This window comes from Aquila chrysaetos, chromosome 4, assembly GCF_900496995.4.
Source record: "Aquila chrysaetos chrysaetos chromosome 4, bAquChr1.4, whole genome shotgun sequence".
NCBI lineage: Eukaryota > Metazoa > Chordata > Aves > Accipitriformes > Accipitridae > Aquila > Aquila chrysaetos.
This window is the reverse complement of record NC_044007.1, coordinates 42,223,063-42,229,341: the sequence shown is the minus strand read 5'-3', so window position 1 is coordinate 42,229,341 and position 6,279 is coordinate 42,223,063.

The window sequence follows — 6,279 nt, the reverse complement described above, 5'->3', positions numbered from 1 at the left end:
GCAGGAAAGGGGCTCGAAGTTAAGGATTCCTTTTATACAGTAGAATGAAGCAAATCCAACCGTTTTCTCAGCCAAGTGATGTGCTAAAGGCCTACCTGTCTAAATTTATACTTTTCTTTGCACCTCAGTTGGTTTGGGGGAGTGTGAAACTGCATGTTTATGACCAGGATGGACATCTGGGGTGGAAAGCAGGAAATCTCGGATTCCTTTTCTGTTCTCTTTTCTAATTCTCTCTAGCAGTTTTGAGTAAGTTATATCAGAAACAAAAGAAATTAATTCAGCATTGTTTGAGTTCTTGTCTGCTGATATACAGCTTATAAAAGCAGACCTTAGTAGTGACTCTGGGAAGAAGTAATTACTAGGGATCATACAATATAACTCTTTTCCTGGGATCTTGTGTTTTGGTTTTTTTAAAAGTGTTAAACTTGTGTAATTGTGGCTGGTTGACCCTGGCTGAACGCCAGGTGCTCACCAAGGCCATTCTATCACTCCCCCCTCCTCAGCTGGACAGGGGAGAGAAAATATAACAAAGGGCTTGTGGGTCAAGATAAGGACAGGAGACATCATTCACCAATTACTGTCACGGGCAAAACAGACTCAGCTTGGGGAAAATTAACTCAATTTATTACCAATCAACCAGAGTACAGTAATAAAATATACAACCAAATCTCAAAACACCTTCCCTCCACCCCTCCCTTCTTCCCGGGCACAACTTCACTCCTGGATTCTCTACCTAACCCCCACCAGCGGCGCAGGAGGATGGGGAATGGGGTTTACGGTCAGTTCATCACATGTTATTTCTGCCGCTTCATCCTCCTCAGGGGGAGGACTCATCACACTCTTCCCCTGCTCCAGCGTGGGGTCCTTCCCACGGGAGACAGTCCTCCATGAACTTCTCCAATGTGGGTCCTTCCCATGGGTTGCAGTTCTTCCTGAACTGCTCCAGCATGGGTCCCTTCCACGGGGTGCAGTCCTTCAGGAGCACACTGCTCCAGTGTGGGTCCCCCACGGGGTCACAAGTCCTGCCAGAAAACTGCTCCAGCGTGGGCTCCTCTCTCCATGGGTCTGCAGGTGCTGCCAGGAGCCTGCTCCAGTGCAGGGTTCCCACGGGGTCACAACCTCCTTGGGGCATCCCCCTGCTTTGGCGTGGGGTCCTCCCTGGGCTGCAGGTGGATATCTGCTCCACCGTGGACCTCCCTGGGCTGCAGGGGGACAGCCTGCCTCACCATGGTCTTCCCCATGGGCTGCAGGGGAATCTCTGCTCCGGCGCCTGAAGCACCTCCTGCCCTTCCTTCTTCACTGACCTGGGGGTCTGCAGGGTTGTTTCTCTTACATGTTCTCACTCCTCTCTCCGGCTGCAGTTTCTGTCTGTCCCAGCAACTATTTTTCCTTCTTAAATATGTTATCACAGAGGCGCTACCACTATTGCTGATGGGCTTGGCCTTGGCTGGCGGCGGGTCCGTCTTAGAGCCGGCTGATATTGGCTCTGTCGGACACAGGGGAAGCTTCCAGCAGCTTCTCAGAGAAGCCACCGGTGTAACCACCCCCCACTACCAAAACCTTGCCACACAAAGGCAATACAGTAATCAAGAATGTGAAAACTAGGAAGGAGCAAAATTAAGATTGGCCTTGCAAACTGAAGTTGCCATATCATCTCCTCTGCATTTCCTTTCTAATGGCATCTTGAATTACATGGTTACATACCAAGTGTCCTGCAGAATCATACCCTCTCTGAAGTGTACATGCATGTGCAGGGACTGGAAATGAAAGAAAGGACTGTAGGAAGAGAAAGCATTCCATTTGAAATGGGATTCAAAAGAGCTGGATTTTACTCTTAGCTATGCTGAGTTTTAACTTTATATGCTATCAGGCAACAACTAGAAAGTCCACGTGTTCCAGCTTCCCATTCTTTTTAAGGTACAAGTTTTTTTCTATGCAGTTGCTTCTCTGGCAGAAAGGGGGCTTGAAAGGATACACTGATCACTTTCGTTAATACTGATTTCACGATTCAGCATTTCATATAGCAATAATTAATGGTAAGAAGCTATGCAGCAACACAGGGTTCGTGTTGCTCAAAGAGTAAACTTGTGTCTGTAATGAGCCATGAATGCAAGACTAACAACTAGGCATGCTTGTAATTTGTCCTCTTTTAAAAAATGCTGGGCAAAGTAGTCAACAGCTGTGCTGCCTGATGTTATCAGTAACACTTTATGTGTGTTCAGTAAACAGGACTTTTAAACTAGTGGTAGAGGAAACCCACTAGAAGGAAGAAAACCTGCAACTTTCTGAACTGGTTTCTTACTTAATGGAAGAAAAATAAAATACTAGGATTTTTGTCCCACTGAAGTTTGCAAAGACCTTACAGAGGCATAGAAGAATGATGGATTTATTACTTGCTGCTAACATTTCTATGCCTGCAGTAAATATAGACAGTAAATATTAACAGTAGTGTAAACTGTGGAGAGGACAGTGCACAGAGGGCTCTTTATTTCAGTGATACTGTATGTACCATCTGTGCCAGGTTTCAGAATAAACAGTGTTTGTTGATGAATGCAATCACATAACCAATAGACAATATGCTGGCATCCTTTTTCTCCCTAACAGTCTTATTCTGTAATTACCAATATAATTTTTAAAGGTCTCAGTCTGGCACCTCCCATGCTGTTTTCCCTAGATTGGCTTCCTCATGTTTATCCAGGGTGCCGTTGACTTCAGCTGGGCTCCAGATCACCACAGAGATATTTGCAAAGTGCTCCTGGCATAAAGGGAGTTTAGGAAAGCTTTTCTTTATGGCTTCAACCTGTAAGATGTGTTTCCAGAGACCATGATGTAGGCACAAAATGAAATAAACTTGAAAAAAAAAAATTGTCTCCATTCTTAGCAAAAGGAGATTTATCCCTTTACGTGTGGCGTGAGGTAAAAATCTAATGGAAATTTTCCTTCTGAAAATACAAAATTATTATTTTGGACACTTTAGCTAATTGTGGGCCAAATAATTTGATATATTTGAAAAAAAATAGTTTTGCCTGAATCAAACCAAGTTTTTAAACATATTTGTGTTTTTGACAGGAAAATTACATCCATCTCTAATACTGAAGTGATCCTTAACTGAGTGAAAAAAAAGGTGCTCCAACCTGGATTGAAGCTGAGGATGCAAATCTGATGTTACATACATCCCTGTTAGATCTGTGTCAGCTGCCATCTTAGGAAGAGTCAGCTTTATGTGAAGGCGGCCCTGACCTTGAGGACCCAAACAACGGGCTTATGTGCTGAAAGTAATGTGCCCCTTTAGCTTCCCACAGAAACAGTCGCTGTGGAAGGGCTTGGCAGAGCTTCTCAAATGGGTTGCAGTGTCCTGGGAGTGAAATGTGTTGCTTTCTGTTAGCTTCATCTAGCAGAGGCTGTGCACGACAGAGAGGCAATACGATACTGCAGTCTGACTCCCTCCCTGAACTTATCAAGACCAATGGTTGTGCTGTTCACTGCAGCATTCATGAGAAAAGCGGTGGTGACTTTGGCAGAAGGGTTGTACTTTCAGTTCGGGAAGTTGACAAGTGAAGCGGTCACTTGCTGGTAGGGAAAAGGCATTAACAGAGATGTCCTGAGCACCAGGTGGGGATCCCCAGGGAGCACAATGAGGAAGGTTATGTAGGTACTGGTAACCTCTGACCATTGCGAGGGAAGTCAGTGCTGGAGAAGAGAGAGCCATGGCCGTACACAAAGCTCCTGCTCGTGCTACGGCTGTGTGGGGAGCATGGCAGAGCACAGGGAGTTTTGCGTCTCTGACGGGTAGAGTCTGTGGCAAGAATGTATAAAGTAGCGAGCTCCCATCCTTGCCTGGGCTAGCAGTTTTTTGTCAACAGTACTTTACAGTGTAGTATATTGCCATAGCTGCTTTGCCAGCGTCAGCGCTGACTCACATGGAAAAGGAAGCGGTGCCCACATCTTCCAGAGCTGCAGCGGTGCAAGCAGGTTAACGCGGTCTGTCAGCAGCAACAGAAGTGCTGTCTTGCTGGTTGTTTCTCTGTGACTCCTGCCTAACCCTGACGGTTTATGAAGGCACTCACGGGCAACCTCCCTGAGCATTTGGGTTTTGTGTCTGCAGCTGTAGTATATCTGTGGAAGAGATGGGGAGTCTCTCAGGGTCAGAGCTGAGTTTGATCTGCAGCACATGAAAAAGATCTCCTGTGTCTGTGCTTCTGAGAGGCCAGGAAAGACCATATGGCTGTTGAATGGGACCAAAGTACCTGAGGGGAACCTGCTGTGCAAGTGCCAGCACCAGCTGCAGCCACTTCACTTCCCTGCCCATGCTGGGAAGGTAGTCCGTGAGGGAGACCCATACTTACTATTGAGCGTAAAGTCTTTTGTAGTGTGGGGTAGCTTTCCCTTGCATAGAGCGTTTGATTGGTGCAGTGTGTGTGTATGGGGAGCTATGAATAGTCATTGTGGGGTTTATGCAATTGGGTTCTTCCTTCTTCCCCTCTCCTTTCTTTTCTCCTTATATTTCCTGTGCTTGCCTGGTAATTTTGCTTGTAACGTCACCTCACCCAATCTTGTTTGCAGCAGCAGTCCCAGTTATAGCCAGCTTTTTCTTATATCCTGGCTGGCTCTGCAGGGCTGAGAGCCTCGGGAGGGTTGTGCAGAGACCTACTGAACTTCAGGGTATTTTTAATGGGCTTTATTTAATTTAGTATGTAAAATAAAAGCAGGATACTACAAAATGTGTGAAGCATGAAGGTGGACTAAACAGTGCAAAGAAGATGGATGAATATGTTTTAGCATGTATCCCAAATAGGGGTGAGCTAATGCTTCTACCATGCTTTTTACTACCCACTCAACCAGAGCATGAAGTGAGTGCTCTCAGTGCATGGGAGAGGCATGTAAAACCCCCGCTGTAGAGGCTGCATGTGTAGTGTAGAAGATGACAGTGCAGTAGTAAGAGATGTACAGAAGGACTCTATGGCTGCTGCAGGGCCTTGATTAGATGACTTCTGCTATCTGTTCACCTTCCCAGACCAACTTTATGTTTATTGGTAAGAAACAAAAATTTTGTACTTGCCACATGACTTCCTGTTGCTGCCATAGAACAACCCACCACTGATAAGAGCATGAAAATCCACTTCATTTCTTCTCAGCCCTACTGCAGTGTCTTCCCTGCCTTCACACTGCTGTGGATTCGCTATCTGAAGTGATATGCATTCTTGGGGCAATTTTGGAACTCGCTGAGAGAGACAGGCTGTGTGAAATCTTGCTCAGTTTTACCTGGCGTGGTACAGACAGGCTACACCTTTAGCTCTGTCTGTGGGCACTGGAGCAAGGTTTTTCATAGTTGGGAATAAAATGTCAACTAGTAGGACCCACGCTAAAGCGTGTGTGGTACAGGTTAAATGGGACAGTTGTTAAAAACATGGGAGCAGCTGCAGGATGGGTCTGGAGCATGGTGAAGACAACAGGCCTGGGCACTGCTGGAGGTGAGGCATCCCAGTTGTTGCACTAGATCACTCTGTTGGTTAAATGCCTAAGACCTGGCTGGATTCCCACAAAAGAAGGGAAAACAACTGTGTTAGGAAGGGTCCCACAGAGTGAATTTCTTACTTGGTCTTGATCCTCGATCTGTCTTGAGGTCCTGTAGGAACTGAAGAGTCCCTAGGTACCTGTAGCCCAGCTTTTCTCAAAGGTTTCCTCCCCATAGCAGTGTGCTCCTTGGCTACGGATGCTTCCTTTTCCTTAGTGGAGAAGAAATGGATCCAAATCCAAATATGGGAGGGGGCCATAATATGCAGTGCATGTGGGAATTATGTCTGTATTCCTCACCAGGATAGGATCCAGCTCCTGGAGCTTGCAGCAGATCACACTGCCAGAACTAGAGCTGTCATGGGCATTCATGGTCCCCTGTTATGCGCTGTTCAGAGCCTGTCTTCTGCATTGCTCCAAGTCCGCTTAGTGCTGATACTGAGATGTTCAGCCAGCAGCAATGCAGAAAAGCTCCTCACTGTCCGATTGCCAGGGGAGATTGCTTTGCCTTCCCCCCTGCTCGATCCCATGAACATCTCAGTGCACTGAACTGCATCCAGGGAATGCTGCTTATGGCAAGTCTGGCTCTGTGCTAGAGCTTGGTTCTGGCTTAGTGGCAATGCCAAGATTATTATGCAATACTTGTGATTCAAGAAAAGGCCTAAGGGAAGGCAGAAGAGCCCAGTCCAAGAGAGGGCATCCAAGGTGAAAGACAGATGGAAAGTGGCATGCAAAGTGTGACAGAGAGAGAGAGCTGACTATGGT